Source organism: Mustela putorius, unplaced genomic scaffold (assembly GCF_011764305.1).
Source record: "Mustela putorius furo isolate JIRA1106 unplaced genomic scaffold, ASM1176430v1.1 tig00003836_pilon_pilon_pilon, whole genome shotgun sequence".
NCBI classification, from domain to species: domain Eukaryota; kingdom Metazoa; phylum Chordata; class Mammalia; order Carnivora; family Mustelidae; genus Mustela; species Mustela putorius.
Genome location: NW_025421989.1, coordinates 22,111,468 through 22,131,600, shown reverse-complemented (window position 1 = coordinate 22,131,600; position 20,133 = coordinate 22,111,468).

Below are 20,133 nucleotides of genomic sequence, written 5' to 3'. Positions count from 1 at the left end.
AGTTTTCAGTGCAATTCTTCTCATGGCCAAATGGTCTGTGATGATCAGCTGAAAGTCTTCCCGAAAGCATGCCTGGCCTCCTTGGCGTTGGTGCTCCCAACTCTTGTTTCACGTCATTGGAATCCTGATTCCACCATTATTGTTGACATATCTCTCCTCAGCGTGCTGTGGTGCCCAGGTTCCACAGGACGGATGCTCCCTACACACTGTGGTGTGAGCCCTGCGGTGCTTTATCGGAATCCCTTTTGTGGTACTTGTATTCGGACACCCCCGCCACCCTCGGCACATGGGAACAGTTGTGCACTTTTCACTGCATTTTTTGCATCCCCGGGTTCACTGTGGCTGATGAGCCTAACGACCCCTGAAGCTTGCCTGGTGTCCTTGGCTTTGGTGCTGTACACTCTTTTGGTGCACGAACGTGGAATCCTTAATCCATTAATGTGCTTGAAATGTGTCTCCTGAATCTGCCTTGGTGTCATTACTCAGCTGTGATTGCTTCCTTTAGAGTGATCTGGTGGCGTTCCGTTCCGTGCTTTCATGGAAATCCCGGGGAAATGATGCCTAGGATTCCTGCGAGTGTTCTGAGACACCTTGGGCACGTTTCAGGGCATTTCTTCCCAAGCCCAACTTCTGGGTGCTGATTAACTGAAAGGCGTGGAAAGCCTGCCTGGCCTCCTTGTTGCCGATGCTCCAAAGTCCTTTGTTTCACATAATGGGAATCCTAATTCCACCATTATTGTTGAAATATCTCCACTCAGTCGGTGATTGTGCCCAGGTTCCACAGTCCGGTTGTTTCCTCCACACTGATCTTGGGGCCCTTCAGGGTTTCTCCAGGATGCCCGTGGGTGGTACTTCAAGTTGTCCCACTCCCAAGTCCTCTGAAAGCGTGCCTGGTCTCCTTGACTTTTGGTATGACATGGGAATTCCAATGCCATTCATATTGTTGAAATGTGTCTCCTGAAACAGCTGTGGTGTCCTTATTCAGCTGGGATGGCTCCCTCTAGACTGATCTGGGGGTGTTTTGTGCTTTATGCAATTCCCAGGGGAAATGATCCCTGCAATTGCTGCCTGCGTCCTGTGACACCCTGGTCACTTTTCAGGGCATTTCTTCCCATGCCCAACTTATCTGTTCTGATTAACTGAAAGGTGTGGACAGCCTGCCCAGCCTCCTTGGCATTGGTGTTCCCAGCTCGTCCTGTTTTATGAAAGTGGAATCCTAATTCCACCATTATTGTTGAAATATCTCCACTCAGTCGGCAATGGTGCCCAGGTTCCACAGTCCGGTTGTTTCCTCCACACTGATCTGGGGGCCTTTTCAGGGTTTTCTCCAGGATGCCCTTGGGTGGTACTTCAATTTGTCCGACTCCCAAGTCCTCTTAAAGCATGCCTGGTCTCCTTGACTTTTGTGGTACGAGATGGAAATTCCAATGCCATTCTTACTGTTGAAATGTGTCTCCTGAAACAACTGTGGTGTCCTTATTCAGCTGGGATGGCTCCCTCTAGACTGATCTGGGGGTGTTTTGTGCTTTATGCAATTCCCACGGGGAAATGATCCCTGCAATTGCTGCCTGCGTCGTGTGACACCCTGGTCAATTTTCAGGGCATTTCTTCCCATGCCAAACTTCTCTGTGCTGATTAACTGAAAGGTGTGGACAGCCTGCCCAGCCTCCTTGGCATTGGTGTTCCCAGCTCGTCCTGTTTCATGTAAGTGGAATCCTAATTCCACCATTCTTGTTGAAATATCTCTCCACAGCCTGCCCGGTGACCAGGGTCTGCAGGCCGATTACTTCCTCCACACTGATGTTGGGGCCCTTTAGGGCTTCTCCAGGATGCCCATGGGTGGTCCTTCAACTTTACCCCCCCCAAAGTCCTCTGAAAGCATCTGGTCTCCTTCACTTTGGTGGTACTAGGTGGGAATTCCAATGATATTCATACTGTTGAAATGTGTCTCCTGAATCAGCTGTGGTGTCCTTATTCAGCTGGGATGGCTCCCTCTAGACTGATCTGGGGGTGTTTTGTGCTTTATGCAATTCCCAGGGGAAATGATCCCTGCAATTGCTGGCTGCATCATGTGACACCCTGGTCACTTTTCAGGGCATTTCGTCCCATGCCCAACTTCTCTGTGCTGATTAACTGAAAGTTATGGACAGTCTGCCCAGCCTCCTTGGCCTTGGTGTTCCCAGTTCCTCCTGTTTCATGTAAGTGGAATCCTAATTCCACCATTCTTGTTGAAATATCTCTACACAGCCTGCCCGGTGACCAGGGTCTGCAGGCCGATTGCTTCCTCCACACTGATGTTGGGGCCCATTAAGCCTTCTCCAGGATGCCCATGGGTGGTCCTTCTGGTTTTTCCCCACCCCAAAGTCCCCTGAAAGCGTGCCTTGTCTCCTTCACTTTGGTTGTAGGAGATGGGAATTCCAATGCCATTCATACTGTTGAAATGTGTCTCCTGAAACAGCTGTGGTGTCCTTATTCAGCTGGGATGGCTCCCTCTAGACTGATCTGCGGGTGTTTTGTGCTTTATGCAATTCCCAGGGGAAATGATCCCTGCTATTGCTGTCTGTGTCGTGTGACACCCTATGCAATTTACAGGGCATTTCTTCCCATGCCCAACTTCTCTGTGCTGATTAAGTGAAAGGTGATGATAGCCTGCCCGGCCTCCTTGGCATTGGTGCTCCCAACTCCTGCTTATCCATGTAAGTGGAATCCTAATTCCACCATACTTGTTGAAATATCTCTGCACAGCCTGCCCGGTGCCCAGGGTCTACAGGGCGATTGCTTTCTGCACACTGATGTTGGGGCCCTTTAGGTTTTCTCCAGAACGCCCGTGGGTGGTACGTCTACTTTTCCCACCCCAAAGTCCCCTGAAAGTGTGCCTGGTCTCCTTGACTTTGGCGATACGAGATGGGAATTCCAGTTCCATCCATATTGTTCAAATGACTCTCCTGAATCTGTTGTGGTGTTATTATTCAGCCGTGTTTGGTCCCTCTAGTCTAATGTGGGGGTGTTCCGTGCTTTCATGCAATGCCCAGGGGAAATGATCCCTACAATTGCTGTCTGTGTCGTGTGACACCCTGGGCACTCTTCAGGGCATTTGCTCCCATACCCGACTTCTCTTTGCCGATTATCTGAGAGACGCGGAAAGTGTGTCCAGCCTCCTTGGCGTCAGTGCTCCCAATACCTCCTGTTTCAATATACTCGGAATCCTAATTCCACCATTATTGTTGAAATATCTCTACTCAGAGTGCCTGGTGCCGAGGTTGTGTAGTCCGGTTGGTTCCTCCACACTGATATTTAGGCCCACCTTGGCTCCTCTGGTTCGCCCGAGGGTGGAAGTGCTAATATATTGACCCCAAATTCCTCTGAAAGCATGCCTGGTCTCCTAGACTTTGGTGCCACAATCTGTTTTGTTGCACGTAATGGGAGGTCTAATTCCATTCATATTGTTAATATGTGTCTCCTGAAACTGCTGTGGTGGCATTATTCAGCTGGGATGGCCCCCTTAGACTGATCTGAGTGTGTTCTCTGCCCTCATGCAATTCCCAGGGGGATATGATCCTAGAATTCCTGCCACTGTTGTGTGACACCGTGGGCAGTTTTTCAGTGCAATTCTTCTCATGGCCAAATGGTCTGTGATGATCAGCTGAAAGTCTTCCGAAAGCATGCCCTGGCCTCCTTGGCGTTGGTGCTCCCAACTCTTGTTTCACGTCATTGGAATCCTGATTCCACCATTATTGTTGACATATCTCTCCTCAGCGTGCTGTGGTGCCCCAGGTTCCACAGGACGGATGCTCCCTACACACTGTGGTGTGAGCCCTGCGGTGCTTTTATCGGAATCCCTTTTGTGGTACTTGTATATCGGACACCCCCCCCACCCTCGGCACATGGGAACAGTTGTGCACTTTTCACTGCATTTTTTTGCATCCCCGGGGTTCACTGTGGCTGATGAGCCTAACGACCCCTGAAGCTTGTCTGGTGTCCTTGGCTTTGTGCTGTACACTCTTTTGGTGCACGAACGTGGAATCCTTAATCCATTAATGTGCTTGAAATGTGTCTCCTGAATCTGCCTTGGTGTCATTACTCAGCTGTGATTGCTTCCTTTAGAGTGATCTGGTGGCGTTCCGTGCTTTCATGGAAATCCCGGGGAAATGATGCCTAGGATTCCTGCGAGTGTTCTGAGACACCTTGGGCACGTTTCAGGGCATTTCTTCCCAAGCCCAACTTCTGGGTGCTGATTAACTGAAAGGCGTGGAAAGCCTGCCTGGCCTCCTTGTTGCCGATGCTCCAAAGTCCTTTGTTTCACGTAATGGGAATCCTAATTCCACCATTATTGTTGAAATATCTCTACACACCCTGCCCGGTGACCAGGGTCTGCAGGCCGATTGCTTTCTCCACACTGATGTTGGGGCCCTTTAGGGTTTCTCCAGGATGCCCATGGGTGATCCTTCAAGTTTCCCCCCCTAAAGTCCACTGAAAGCGTGCCTGGTCTCCTTGACTTTGGTGGTACGAGATGGGAATTCCAATGCCATTCATACTGTTGAAATGTGTCTCCTGAAACAGCTGTGGTGTCCTTATTCAGCTGGGATGGCTCCCTCTAGACTGATCTGGGGGTGTTTTGTGCTTTATGTAACTCCCAGGGAAAATGATCCCTGCAATTGCTGCCTGCGTCGTGTGACACCCTGGTCACTTTTCAGGGCATTTCTTCCCATGCCCAACTTCTCTGTGCTGATTATCTGAAAGGTGTGGACAGTCTGCCCAGCCTCCTTGGCATTGGTGCTCCCAATTCCTCCTCCTTCATGTTAGTGGAATCCTAATTCCACCATTCTTGTTGAAATATCTCTACACAGCCTGCCCGGTGCCCAGGGTCTCCAGGCCGATTATACTTCCTCCACACTGATGTTGGGGCCCCTTTAGGGTTTCTCCAGGATGCCCATGGGTGGTCCTTCAAGTTTCCCCCCCCTAAAGTCCTCTGAAAGCTTGCCTGGTCTCCTTGACTTTGGTGGTACAAGATGGGAATTCCAATGCCATTCATACTGTTGAAATGTGTCTCCTGAAACAGCTGTGGTGTCCTTATTCAGCTGGGATGGCTCCCTCTAGACTGATCTGGGGGTGTTTTGTGCTTTATGCAATTCTCAGGGGAAATGATCCCTGCTATTGCTGTCTGTGTCGTGTGACACCCTGGGCAATTTACAGGGCATTTCTTCCCCCATGCCCAAACTTCTCTGTGCTGAATAAGTGAAAGGTGATGATAGCCTGCCCGGCCTCCTTGGCATTGGTGCTCCCAACTCCTGCTCTTTCATGTAAGTGGAATCCTAATTCCACCATTCTTGTTGAAATATCTCTGCACAGCCTGCCCGGTGCCCAGGGTCTACAGGGCGATTGCTTCCTCCACACTGATCTCGGGGCCCTTTAGGTTTTCTCCAGAACGCCCGTGGGTGGTACGTCTACTTTTCCCACCCCAAAGTCCTCTGAAAGTGTGCCTGGTCTCCTTGACTTTGGCGAAACGAGATGGGAATTCCAGTTCCATTCATATTGTTCAAATGACTCTCCTGAATCTGTTGTGGTGGTTTTATTATTCAGCCGTGTTTGGTCCCTCTAGTCTAATGTGGGGGTGTTCCGTGCTTTCATGCAATGCCCAGGGGAAATGATTCCTACAATTGCTTGCTTGTTGTGTCTTGTGACACCCTGGGCACTCTTCAGGGCATTTGCTCCCATTCCCGACTTCTCTTTGCTGATTATCTGAGAGACGCGGAAAGTGTGTGTCCAGCCTCCTTGGCGTCAGTGCTCCCAACACCTCCTGTTTCAATATAATCGGAATCCTAATTCCACCATTATTGTTGAAATATCTCTACTCAGAGTGCCTGGTGCCGAGGTTGTGTAGTCCGGTTGGTTCCTCCACACTGATATTTAGGCCCACCTTGGCTCCTTTGGTTTGCCCGAGAGGGAAGTGCTAATATATTGACCCCAAATTCCTCTTAAAGTATGCCTGGTCTCCTAGACTTTGGTGCCACAAGCTGTTTTGTTGCACGTAATTGGAGGTCTAATTCCATTCATATTTTTAATATGTGTCTCCTGAAACTGCTGTGGTGGCATTATTCAGCTGGGATGGCCCCCTTAGACTGATCTGAGTGTGTTCTCTGCACTCATGCAATTCCCAGGGGGATATGATCCTAGAATTCCTGCCACTGTTGTGTGACACCGTGGGCAGTTTTCAGTGCAATTCTTCTCATGGCCAAATGGTCTGTGATGATCAGCTGAAAGTCTTCCGAAAGCATGCCTGGCCTCCTTGGCGTTGGTGCTCCCAACTCTTGTTTCACGTCATTGGAATCCTGATTCCACCATTATTGTTGACATATCTCTCCTCAGCCTGCTGTGGTGCCCAGGTTCCGCAGGCCTTTTGCTTCCCTCCACACTGATCTGGGACCCTTCAGAGTTTCTCCGGGATGCCTGTGGGTGAATTTAAGTTTTCCCACTCTCAAATCCTCTGAAAGGATCCAGGTCTCCTTGGCTTTGGTGCTACAAGAATGGAATTCGAATCCATTCATACTGTGGAAATGTGTCTCCTGAAACAGCTTTGGTGTCCTTATTCAACTGGGATGGCTCCCTCTAGACTGATCCGGGGGTGTTTTGTGCTTTATGCAATTCCCAGGGGAAATGATCCCTGCAGTTGCTGCCTGTGTCGTGTGAAACCCTGGCATATTACAGGACATTTCTTCCCAAGCCCAACTTCTCTGTGCTGATTAAGTGAAAGGTGATGATAACCTGCCCAGCCTCTTTGGCATTGGTGCTCCCAACTCCTGCTCTTTCATGTAAGTGGAATCCTAATTCCACCATTCTTGTTGAAATATCTCTACACAGCCTGCCTGGTGCCCAGGGTCGACTGGCCGATTGCTTCCTCCACACACTGATCTCGGGGCCCTTTAGGTTTTCTCCAGAACGCCCGTGGGTGGTATGTCTATTTTCCCACCCCAAAGTCCTCTGAAAGTGTGCCTGGTCTCCTTGACTTTGGTGGTACGAGATGGGAATTCCAGTTCCATTCAAATTGTTCAAAATGACTCTCCTGAATCTTGCTTCCTTTAGAGTGATCTGGTGGCGTTCCGTTCCGTGCTTTCATGGAAATCCCCGGGAAATGATGCCTAGGATTCCTGCGAGTGTTCTGAGACACCTTGGGCACGTTTCAGGGCATTTCTTCCCAAGCCCAACTTCTGGGTGCTGATTAACTGAAAGGCGTGGAAAGCCTGCCTGGCCTCCTTGTTGCCGATGCTCCAAAGTCCTTTGTTTCACGTAATGGGAATCCTAATTCCACCATTATTGTTGAAATATCTCCACTCAGTCGGCGATGGAGCCCAGGTTCCACAGTCCGGTTGTTTCCTCCACACTGATCTGGGGGCCCTTCAGGGTTTCTCCAGGACGCCCATGGGTGGTACTTCAAGTTGTCCCACTCCCAAGTCCTCTGAAAGCGTGCCTGGTCTCCTTGGCTTTGTTGCAAACACGAATGGAATCGAATTCCAGTCATATTGTTGAAATGTGTCTCCTGAAGCTGCTGTGGTGTCCTTATTCAGCTGGGATGGCTCCCTCTACACGGATCTGTGGGTGTTGCGTGCTTTCATGCAATTCCCAGGGGAAGTGATCCGTGCAATTGCTGCCTGTGTTGTGTGACACCCTGGTCACTTTTCAGGGCATTTCTTCCCATGCCCAACTTCTCTGTGCTGATTAACTGAAAGGTCTGGACAGTCTGCCAGCCTCCTTGGCATTGGTGCTCCCAGCTCGTCCTGTTTCATGTAAGTGGAATCCTAATTCCACCATTCTTGTTGAAATATCTCTACACAGCCTGCCCGGTGACCAGGGTCTGCAGGCCGATTGCTTCCTCCACACTGATGTTGGGGCCCCTAAGGTTCTCCAGGATGCCCATGGGTGGTCCTTCAAGTTTCCCACCCCAAAGTCCTCTGAAAGCGTGCCTGGTCTCCTTGACTTTGGTGTACGAGATGGGAATTCCAATGCCATTCATACTGTTGAAATGTGTCTCCTGAAACAGCTGTGGTGTCCTTATTCAGCTGGGATGGCTCCTTCTAGACTGATCTGGGGGTGTTTTGTGCTTTATGCAATTCCCAGGGGAAATGATCCCTGCAATTGCTGTCTGTGTCGTGTGACACCCTGGTCACTTTTCAGGGCATTTCTTCCCATGCCCAAATTCTCTGTGCTGATTAACTGAAAGGTGTGGACAGTCTGCCCAGCCTCCTTGGCATTGGTGCTCCCAGCTAGTCCTGTTTCATGTAAGTGGAATCCTAATTCCACCATTCTTGTTGAAATATCTCTACACAGCCTGCCCGGTGACCAGGGTCTGCAGGCCGATTGCTTCCTCCACACTGATGTTTGGGGCCCTTTAAGGCTTCTCCAGGATGCCCATGGGTGGTCCTTCAAGTTTCCCACCCCAAAGTCCTCTGAAAGCGTGCCTGGTCTCCTTGACTTTGGTGGTACGAGATGGGAATTCCAATGCCATTCATACTGTTGAAATGTGTCTCCTGAAACAGCTGTGGTGTCCTTATTTAGCTGGGATGGCTCCTTCTAGACTGATCCGGGGGTGTTTGTGCTTTATGCAATTCCCAGGGGAAATGATCCCTGCAATTGCTGTCTGTCTCTTGTGACACCCTGGGCAATTTACAGGGCATTTCTTCCCATGCCCAACTTCTCTGTGCTGATTAAGTGAAAGGTGTGGATAGCCTGCCCGGCCTCCTTGGCATTGGTGCTCCCAAGTCCTCCTCCTTCATGTAAGTGGAATCCTAATTCCACCATTCTTGTTGAAATATCTCTCCAAACCTGCCCGGTGACCAGGGTCTGCAGGCCGATTACTTCCTCCACACTGATGTTGGGACCCTTTAAGCCTTCTCCAGGATGCCCATGGGTGGTCCTTCAAGTTTCCCCCCCTAAAGTCCACTGAAAGCGTGCCTGGTCTCCTTGACTTTGGTGGTACGAGATGGGAATTCCAATGCCATTCATACTGTTGAAATGTGTCTCCTGAAACAGCTGTGGTGTCCTTATTCAGCTGGGATGGCTCCCTCTAGACTGATCTGGGGGTGTTTTGTGCTTTATGCAACTCCCAGGGAAAATGATCCCTGCAATTGCTGCCTGCGTCGTGTGACACCCTGGTCACTTTTCAGGGCATTTCTTCCCATGCCCAACTTCTCTGTGCTGATTATCTGAAAGGTGTGGACAGTCTGCCCAGCCTCCTTGGCATTGGTGCTCCCAATTCCTCCTCCTTCATGTTAGTGGAATCCTAATTCCACCATTCTTGTTGAAATATCTCTACACAGCCTGCCCGGTGCCCAGGGTCTCCAGGCCGATTACTTCCTCCACACTGATGTTGGGGCCCTTTAGGGTTTCTCCAGGATGCCCATGGGTGGTCCTTCAAGTTTCCCCCCCTAAAGTCCTCTGAAAGCTTGCCTGGTCTCCTTGACTTTGGTGGTACAAGATGGGAATTCCAATGCCATTCATACTGTTGAAATGTGTCTCCTGAAACAGCTGTGGTGTCCTTATTCAGCTGGGATGGCTCCCTCTAGACTGATCTGGGGGTGTTTTGTGCTTTATGCAATTCTCAGGGGAAATGATCCCTGCTATTGCTGTCTGTGTCGTGTGACACCCTGGGCAATTTACAGGGCAATTTCTTCCCATGCCCAACTTCTCTGTGCTGAATAAGTGAAAGGTGATGATAGCCTGCCCGGCCTCCTTGGCATTGGTGCTCCCAACTCCTGCTCTTTCATGTAAGTGGAATCCTAATTCCACCATTCTTGTTGAAATATCTCTGCACAGCCTGCCCGGTGCCCAGGGTCTACAGGGCGATTGCTTCCTCCACACTGATCTCGGGGCCCTTTAGGTTTTTTCTCCAGAACGCCCGTGGGTGGTACGTCTACTTTTCCCACCCCAAAGTCCTCTGAAAGTGTGCCTGGTCTCCTTGACTTTGGCGAAACGAGATGGGAATTCCAGTTCCATTCATATTGTTCAAATGACTCTCCTGAATCTGTTGTGGTGTTATTATTCAGCCGTGTTTTTGGTCCCTCTAGTCTAATGTGGGGGTGTTCCGTGCTTTCATGCAATGCCCAGGGGAAATGATTCCTACAATTGCTGCTTGTGTCTTGTGACACCCTGGGCACTCTTCAGGGCATTTGCTCCCATTCCCGACTTCTCTTTGCTGATTATCTGAGAGACGCGGAAAGTGTGTCCAGCCTCCTTGGCGTCAGTGCTCCCAACACCTCCTGTTTCAATATAATCGGAATCCTAATTCCACCATTATTGTTGAAATATCTCTACTCAGAGTGCCTGGTGCCGAGGTTGTGTAGTCCGGTTGGTTCCTCCACACTGATATTTAGGCCCACCTTGGCTCCTTTGGTTTGCCCGAGAGGGAAGTGCTAATATATTGACCCCAAATTCCTCTTAAAGTATGCCTGGTCTCCTAGACTTTGGTGCCACAAGCTGTTTTGTTGCACGTAATTGGAGGTCTAATTCCATTCATATTTTTAATATGTGTCTCCTGAAACTGCTGTGGTGGCATTATTCAGCTGGGATGGCCCCCTTAGACTGATCTGAGTGTGTTCTCTGCACTCATGCAATTCCCAGGGGGATATGATCCTAGAATTCCTGCCACTGTTGTGTGACAACCGTGGGCAGTTTTCAGTGCAATTCTTCTCATGGCCAAATGGTCTGTGATGATCAGCTGAAAGTCTTCCGAAAGCATGCCTGGCCTCCTTGGCGTTGGTGCTCCCAACTCTTGTTTCACGTCATTGGAATCCTGATTCCACCATTATTGTTGAAATATCTCTCCTCAGCCTGCTGTGGTGCCCAGGTTCCGCAGGCCTTTTGCTTCCTCCACACTGATCTGGGACCCTTCAGAGTTTTCTCCGGGATGCCTGTGGGTGAATTTAAGTTTTCCCACTCTCAAATCCTCTGAAAGGATCCAGGTCTCCTTGGCTTTGGTGCTACAAGAATGGAATTCGAATCCATTCATACTGTGGAAATGTGTCTCCTGAAACAGCTTTGGTGTCCTTATTCAACTGGGATGGCTCCCTCTAGACTGATCCGGGGGTGTTTTTGTGCTTTATGCAATTCCCAGGGGAAATGATCCCTGCAGTTGCTGCCTGTGTCGTGTGAAACCCTGGGCATATTACAGGACATTTCTTCCCAAGCCCAACTTCTCTGTGCTGATTAAGTGAAAGGTGATGATAACCTGCCCAGCCTCTTTGGCATTGGTGCTCCCAACTCCTGCTCTTTCATGTAAGTGGAATCCTAATTCCACCATTCTTGTTGAAATATCTCTACACAGCCTGCCTGGTGCCCAGGGTCGACTGGCCGATTGCTTCCTCCACACTGATCTCGGGGCCCTTTAGGTTTTCTCCAGAACGCCCGTGGGTGGTATGTCTATTTTCCCACCCCAAAGTCCTCTGAAAGTGTGCCTGGTCTCCTTGACTTTGGTGGTACGAGATGGGAATTCCAGTTCCATTCAAATTGTTCAAATGACTCTCCTGAATCTTGCTTCCTTTAGAGTGATCTGGTGGCGTTCCGTTCCGTGCTTTCATGGAAATCCCCGGGAAATGATGCCTAGGATTCCTGCGAGTGTTCTGAGACACCTTGGGCACGTTTCAGGGCATTTCTTCCCAAGCCCAACTTCTGGGTGCTGATTAACTGAAAGGCGTGGAAAGCCTGCCTGGCCTCCTTGTTGCCGATGCTCCAAAGTCCTTTGTTTCACGTAATGGGAATCCTAATTCCACCATTATTGTTGAAATATCTCCACTCAGTCGGCGATGGAGCCCAGGTTCCACAGTCCGGTTGTTTCCTCCACACTGATCTGGGGGCCCTTCAGGGTTTCTCCCAGGACGCCCATGGGTGGTACTTCAAGTTGTCCCACTCCCAAGTCCTCTGAAAGCGTGCCTGGTCTCCTTGGCTTTGTTGCAACACGAATGGAATCGAATTCCAGTCATATTGTTGAAATGTGTCTCCTGAAGCTGCTGTGGTGTCCTTATTCAGCTGGGATGGCTCCCTCTACACGGATCTGTGGGTGTTGCGTGCTTTCATGCAATTCCCAGGGGAAGTGATCCGTGCAATTGCTGCCTGTGTTGTGTGACACCCTGGTCACTTTTCAGGGCATTTCTTCCCATGCCCAACTTCTCTGTGCTGATTAACTGAAAGGTCTGGACAGTCTGCCCAGCCTCCTTGGCATTGGTGCTCCCAGCTCGTCCTGTTTCATGTAAGTGGAATCCTAATTCCACCATTCTTGTTGAAATATCTCTACACAGCCTGCCCGGTGACCAGGGTCTGCAGGCCGATTGCTTCCTCCACACTGATGTTGGGGCCCCTAAGGTTCTCCAGGATGCCCATGGGTGGTCCTTCAAGTTTCCCACCCCAAAGTCCTCTGAAAGCGTGCCTGGTCTCCTTGACTTTGGTGGTACGAGATGGGAATTCCAATGCCATTCATACTGTTGAAATGTGTCTCCTGAAACAGCTGTGGTGTCCTTATTCAGCTGGGATGGCTCCTTCTAGACTGATCTGGGGGTGTTTTGTGTGCTTATATGCAATTCCCAGGGGAAATGATCCCTGCAATTGCTGTCTGTGTCGTGTGACACCCTGGTCACTTTTCAGGGCATTTCTTCCCATGCCCAAATTCTCTGTGCTGATTAACTGAAAGGTGTGGACAGTCTGCCCAGCCTCCTTGGCATTGGTGCTCCCAGCTAGTCCTGTTTCATGTAAGTGGAATCCTAATTCCACCATTCTTGTTGAAATATCTCTACACAGCCTGCCCGGTGACCAGGGTCTGCAGGCCGATTGCTTCCTCCACACTGATGTTGGGGCCCTTTAAGGCTTCTCCAGGATGCCCATGGGTGGTCCTTCAAGTTTCCCACCCCAAAGTCCTCTGAAAGCGTGCCTGGTCTCCTTGACTTTGGTGGTACGAGATGGGAATTCCAATGCCATTCATACTGTTGAAATGTGTCTCCTGAAACAGCTGTGGTGTCCTTATTCAGCTGGGATGGCTCCTTCTAGACTGATCTGGGGGTGTTTTGTGCTTTATGCAATTCCCAGGGGAAATGATCCCTGCAATTGCTGTCTGTGTCGTGTGACACCCTGGTCACTTTTCAGGGCATTTCTTCCCATGCCCAAATTCTCTGTGCTGATTAACTGAAAGGTGTGGACAGTCTGCCCAGCCTCCTTGGCATTGGTGCTCCCAGCTAGTCCTGTTTCATGTAAGTGGAATCCTAATTCCACCATTCTTGTTGAAATATCTCTACACAGCCTGCCCGGTGACCAGGGTCTGCAGGCCGATTGCTTCCTCCACACTGATGTTGGGGCCCTTTAAGGCTTCTCCAGGATGCCCATGGGTGGTCCTTCAAGTTTCCCACCCCAAAGTCCTCTGAAAGCGTGCCTGGTCTCCTTGACTTTGGTGGTACGAGATGGGAATTCCAATGCCATTCATACTGTTGAAATGTGTCTCCTGAAACAGCTGTGGTGTCCTTATTTAGCTGGGATGGCTCCTTCTAGACTGATCCGGGGGTGTTTTGTGCTTTATGCAGTTCCCAGGGGAAATGATCCCTGCAATTGCTGTCTGTCTCTTGTGACACCCTGGGCAATTTACAGGGCATTTCTTCCCATGCCCAACTTCTCTGTGCTGATTAAGTGAAAGGTGTGGATAGCCTGCCCGGCCTCCTTGGCATTGGTGCTCCCAAGTCCTCCTCCTTCATGTAAGTGGAATCCTAATTCCACCATTCTTGTTGAAATATCTCTCCAAACCTGCCCGGTGACCAGGGTCTGCAGGCCGATTACTTCCTCCACACTGATGTTTGGGACCCTTTAAGCCTTCTCCAGGATGCCCATGGGTGGTCCTTCAGTTTTCCCCCCCTAAAGTCCACTGAAAGCGTGCCTGGTCTCCTTGACTTTGGTGGTACGAGATGGGAATTCCAATGCCATTCATACTGTTGAAATGTGTCTCCTGAAACAGCTGTGGTGTCCTTATTCAGCTGGGATGGCTCCCTCTAGACTGATCTGGGGGTGTTTTGTGCTTTATGCAACTCCCAGGGAAAATGATCCCTGCAATTGCTGCCTGCGTCGTGTGACACCCTGGTCACTTTTCAGGGCATTTCTTCCCATGCCCAACTTCTCTGTGCTGATTATCTGAAAGGTGTGGACAGTCTGCCCAGCCTCCTTGGCATTGGTGCTCCCAATTCCTCCTCCTTCATGTTAGTGGAATCCTAATTCCACCATTCTTGTTGAAATATCTCTACACAGCCTGCCCGGTGCCCAGGGTCTCCAGGCCGATTACTTCCTCCACACTGATGTTGGGGCCCTTTAGGGTTTCTCCAGGATGCCCATGGGTGGTCCTTCAAGTTTCCCCCCCTAAAGTCCTCTGAAAGCTTGCCTGGTCTCCTTGACTTTGGTGGTACAAGATGGGAATTCCAATGCCATTCATACTGTTGAAATGTGTCTCCTGAAACAGCTGTGGTGTCCTTATTCAGCTGGGATGGCTCCCTCTAGACTGATCTGGGGGTGTTTTGTGCTTTATGCAATTCTCAGGGGAAATGATCCCTGCTATTGCTGTCTGTGTCGTGTGACACCCTGGGCAATTTACAGGGCATTTCTTCCCATGCCCAACTTCTCTGTGCTGAATAAGTGAAAGGTGATGATAGCCTGCCCGGCCTCCTTGGCATTGGTGCTCCCAACTCCTGCTCTTTCATGTAAGTGGAATCCTAATTCCACCATTCTTGTTGAAATATCTCTGCACAGCCTGCCCGGTGCCCAGGGTCTACAGGGCGATTGCTTCCTCCACACTGATCTCGGGGCCCTTTAGGTTTTCTCCAGAACGCCCGTGGGTGGTACGTCTACTTTTCCCACCCCAAAGTCCTCTGAAAGTGTGCCTGGTCTCCTTGACTTTGGCGAAACGAGATGGGAATTCCAGTTCCATTCATATTGTTCAAATGACTCTCCTGAATCTGTTGTGGTGTTATTATTCAGCCGTGTTTGGTCCCTCTAGTCTAATGTGGGGGTGTTCCGTGCTTTCATGCAATGCCCAGGGGAAATGATTCCTACAATTGCTGCTTGTGTCTTGTGACACCCTGGGCACTCTTCAGGGCATTTGCTCCCATTCCCGACTTCTCTTTGCTGATTATCTGAGAGACGCGGAAAGTGTGTCCAGCCTCCTTGGCGTCAGTGCTCCCAACACCTCCTGTTTCAATATAATCGGAATCCTAATTCCACCATTATTGTTGAAATATCTCTACTCAGAGTGCCTGGTGCCGAGGTTGTGTAGTCCGGTTGGTTCCTCCACACTGATATTTAGGCCCACCTTGGCTCCTTTGGTTTGCCCGAGAGGGAAGTGCTAATATATTGACCCCAAATTCCTCTTAAAGTATGCCTGGTCTCCTAGACTTTGGTGCCACAAGCTGTTTTGTTGCACGTAATTGGAGGTCTAATTCCATTCATATTTTTAATATGTGTCTCCTGAAACTGCTGTGGTGGCATTATTCAGCTGGGATGGCCCCCTTAGACTGATCTGAGTGTGTTCTCTCTGCACTCATGCAATTCCCAGGGGGATATGATCCTAGAATTCCTGCCACTGTTGTGTGACACCGTGGGCAGTTTTCAGTGCAATTCTTCTCATGGCCAAATGGTCTGTGATGATCAGCTGAAAGTCTTCCGAAAGCATGCCTGGCCTCCTTGGCGTTGGTGCTCCCAACTCTTGTTTCACGTCATTGGAATCCTGATTCCACCATTATTGTTGAAATATCTCTCCTCAGCCTGCTGTGGTGCCCAGGTTCCGCAGGCCTTTTGCTTCCTCCACACTGATCTGGGACCCTTCAGAGTTTCTCCGGGATGCCTGTGGGTGAATTTAAGTTTTCCCACTCTCAAATCCTCTGAAAGGATCCAGGTCTCCTTGGCTTTGGTGCTACAAGAATGGAATTCGAATCCATTCATACTGTGGAAATGTGTCTCCTGAAACAGCTTTGGTGTCCTTATTCAACTGGGATGGCTCCCTCTAGACTGATCCGGGGGTGTTTTGTGCTTTATGCAATTCCCAGGGGAAATGATCCCTGCAGTTGCTGCCTGTGTCGTGTGAAACCCTGGGCATATTACAGGACATTTCTTCCCAAGCCCAACTTCTCTGTGCTGATTAAGTGAAAGGTGATGATAACCTGCCCAGCCTCTTTGGCATTGGTGCTCCCAACTCCTGCTCTTTCATGTAAGTGGAATCCTAATTCCACCATTCTTGTTGAAATATCTCTACACAGCCTGCCTGGTGCCCAGGGTCGACTGGCCGATTGCTTCCTCCACACTGATCTCGGGGCCCTTTAGGTTTTCTCCAGAACGCCCGTGGGTGGTATGTCTATTTTCCCACCCCAAAGTCCTCTGAAAGTGTGCCTGGTCTCCTTGACTTTGGTGGTACGAGATGGGAATTCCAGTTCCATTCAAATTGTTCAAATGACTCTCCTGAATCTTGCTTCCTTTAGAGTGATCTGGTGGCGTTCCGTTCCGTGCTTTCATGGAAATCCCCGGGAAATGATGCCTAGGATTCCTGCGAGTGTTCTGAGACACCTTGGGCACGTTTCAGGGCATTTCTTCCCAAGCCCAACTTCTGGGTGCTGATTAACTGAAAGGCGTGGAAAGCCTGCCTGGCCTCCTTGTTGCCGATGCTCCAAAGTCCTTTGTTTCACGTAATGGGAATCCTAATTCCACCATTATTGTTGAAATATCTCCACTCAGTCGGCGATGGAGCCCAGGTTCCACAGTCCGGTTGTTTCCTCCACACTGATCTGGGGGCCCTTCAGGGTTTCTCCAGGACGCCCATGGGTGGTACTTCAAGTTGTCCCACTCCCAAGTCCTCTGAAAGCGTGCCTGGTCTCCTTGGCTTTGTTGCAACACGAATGGAATCGAATTCCAGTCATATTGTTGAAATGTGTCTCCTGAAGCTGCTGTGGTGTCCTTATTCAGCTGGGATGGCTCCCTCTACACGGATCTGTGGGTGTTGCGTGCTTTCATGCAATTCCCAGGGGAAGTGATCCGTGCAATTGCTGCCTGTGTTGTGTGACACCCTGGTCACTTTTCAGGGCATTTCTTCCCATGCCCAACTTCTCTGTGCTGATTAACTGAAAGGTCTGGACAGTCTTCCCAGCCTCCTTGGCATTGGTGCTCCCAGCTCGTCCTGTTTCATGTAAGTGGAATCCTAATTCCACCATTCTTGTTGAAATATCTCTACACAGCCTGCCCGGTGACCAGGGTCTGCAGGCCGATTGCTTCCTCCACACTGATGTTGGGGCCCCTAAGGTTCTCCAGGATGCCCATGGGTGGTCCTTCAAGTTTCCCACCCCAAAGTCCTCTGAAAGCGTGCCTGGTCTCCTTGACTTTGGTGGTACGAGATGGGAATTCCAATGCCATTCATACTGTTGAAATGTGTCTCCTGAAACAGCTGTGGTGTCCTTATTCAGCTGGGATGGCTCCTTCTAGACTGATCTGGGGGTGTTTTGTGCTTTATGCAATTCCCAGGGGAAATGATCCCTGCAATTGCTGTCTGTCTCGTGTGACACCCTGGTCACTTTTCAGGGCATTTCTTCCCATGCCCAACTTCTCTGTGCTGATTAACTGAAAGGTGTGGACAGTCTGCCCAGCCTCCTTGGCATTGGTGCTCCCAGCTAGTCCTGTTTCATGTAAGTGGAATCCTAATTCCACCATTCTTGTTGAAATATCTCTACACAGCCTGCCCGGTGACCAGGGTCTGCAGGCCGATTGCTTCCTCCACACTGATGTTGGGGCCCTTTAAGGCTTCTCCAGGATGCCCATGGGTGGTCCTTCAAGTTTCCCACCCCAAAGTCCTCTGAAAGCGTGCCTGGTCTCCTTGACTTTGGTGGTACGAGATGGGAATTCCAATGCCATTCATACTGTTGAAATGTGTCTCCTGAAACAGCTGTGGTGTCCTTATTTAGCTGGGATGGCTCCTTCTAGACTGATCCGGGGGTGTTTTGTGCTTTATGCAGTTCCCAGGGGAAATGATCCCTGCAATTGCTGTCTGTCTCTTGTGACACCCTGGGCAATTTACAGGGCATTTCTTCCCATGCCCAACTTCTCTGTGCTGATTAAGTGAAAGGTGTGGATAGCCTGCCCGGCCTCCTTGGCATTGGTGCTCCCAAGTCCTCCTCCTTCATGTAAGTGGAATCCTAATTCCACCATTCTTGTTGAAATATCTCTCCAAACCTGCCCGGTGACCAGGGTCTGCAGGCCGATTACTTCCTCCACACTGATGTTGGGACCCTTTAAGCCTTCTCCAGGATGCCCATGGGTGGTCCTTCAAGTTTCCCCCCCTAAAGTCCACTGAAAGCGTGCCTGGTCTCCTTGACTTTGGTGGTACGAGATGGGAATTCCAATGCCATTCATACTGTTGAAATGTGTCTCCTGAAACAGCTGTGGTGTCCTTATTCAGCTGGGATGGCTCCCCTCTAGACTGATCTGGGGGTGTTTTTTTGTGCTTTATGCAACTCCCAGGGAAAATGATCCCTGCAATTGCTGCCTGCGTCGTGTGACACCCTGGTCACTTTTCAGGGCATTTCTTCCCATGCCCAACTTCTCTGTGCTGATTATCTGAAAGGTGTGGACAGTCTGCCCAGCCTCCTTGGCATTGGTGCTCCCAATTCCTCCTCCTTCATTGTTAGTGGAATCCTAATTCCACCATTCTTGTTGAAATATCTCTACACAGCCTGCCCGGTGCCCAGGGTCTCCAGGCCGATTACTTCCTCCACACTGATGTTGGGGCCCTTTAGGGTTTCTCCAGGATGCCCATGGGTGGTCCTTCAAGTTTCCCCCCCCTAAAGTCCTCTGAAAGCTTGCCTGGTCTCCTTGACTTTGGTGGTACAAGATGGGAATTCCAATGCCATTCATACTGTTGAAATGTGTCTCCTGAAACAGCTGTGGTGTCCTTATTCAGCTGGGATGGCTCCCTCTAGACTGATCTGGGGGTGTTTTGTGCTTTATGCAATTCTCAGGGGAAATGATCCCTGCTATTGCTGTCTGTGTCGTGTGACACCCTGGGCAATTTACAGGGCATTTCTTCCCATGCCCAACTTCTCTGTGCTGAATAAGTGAAAGGTGATGATAGCCTGCCCGGCCTCCTTGGCATTGGTGCTCCCAACTCCTGCTCTTTCATGTAAGTGGAATCCTAATTCCACCATTCTTGTTGAAATATCTCTGCACAGCCTGCCCGGTGCCCAGGGTCTACAGGGCGATTGCTTCCTCCACACTGATCTCGGGGCCCTTTAGGTTTTCTCTCCAGAACGCCCGTGGGTGGTACGTCTACTTTTCCCACCCCAAAGTCCTCTGAAAGTGTGCCTGGTCTCCTTGACTTTGGCGAAACGAGATGGGAATTCCAGTTCCATTCATATTGTTCAAATGACTCTCCTGAATCTGTTGTGGTGTTATTATTCAGCCGTGTTTGGTCCCTCTAGTCTAATGTGGGGGTGTTCCGTGCTTTCATGCAATGCCCAGGGGAAATGATTCCTACAATTGCTGCTTGTGTCTTGTGACACCCTGGGCACTCTTCAGGGCATTTGCTCCCATTCCCGACTTCTCTTTGCTGATTATCTGAGAGACGCGGAAAGTGTGTCCAGCCTCCTTGGCGTCAGTGCTCCCAACACCTCCTGTTTCAATATAATCGGAATCCTAATTCCACCATTATTGTTGAAATATCTCTACTCAGAGTGCCTGGTGCCGAGGTTGTGTAGTCCGGTTGGTTCCTCCACACTGATATTTAGGCCCACCTTGGCTCCTTTGGTTTGCCCGAGAGGGAAGTGCTAATATATTGACCCCCAAATTCCTCTTAAAGTATGCCTGGTCTCCTAGACTTTGGTGCCACAAGCTGTTTTGTTGCACGTAATTGGAGGTCTAATTCCATTCATATTTTTAATATGTGTCTCCTGAAACTGCTGTGGTGGCATTATTCAGCTGGGATGGCCCCCTTAGACTGATCTGAGTGTGTTCTCTGCACTCATGCAATTCCCAGGGGGATATGATCCTAGAATTCCTGCCACTGTTGTGTGACACCGTGGGCAGTTTTCAGTGCAATTCTTCTCATGGCCAAATGGTCTGTGATGATCAGCTGAAAGTCTTCCGAAAGCA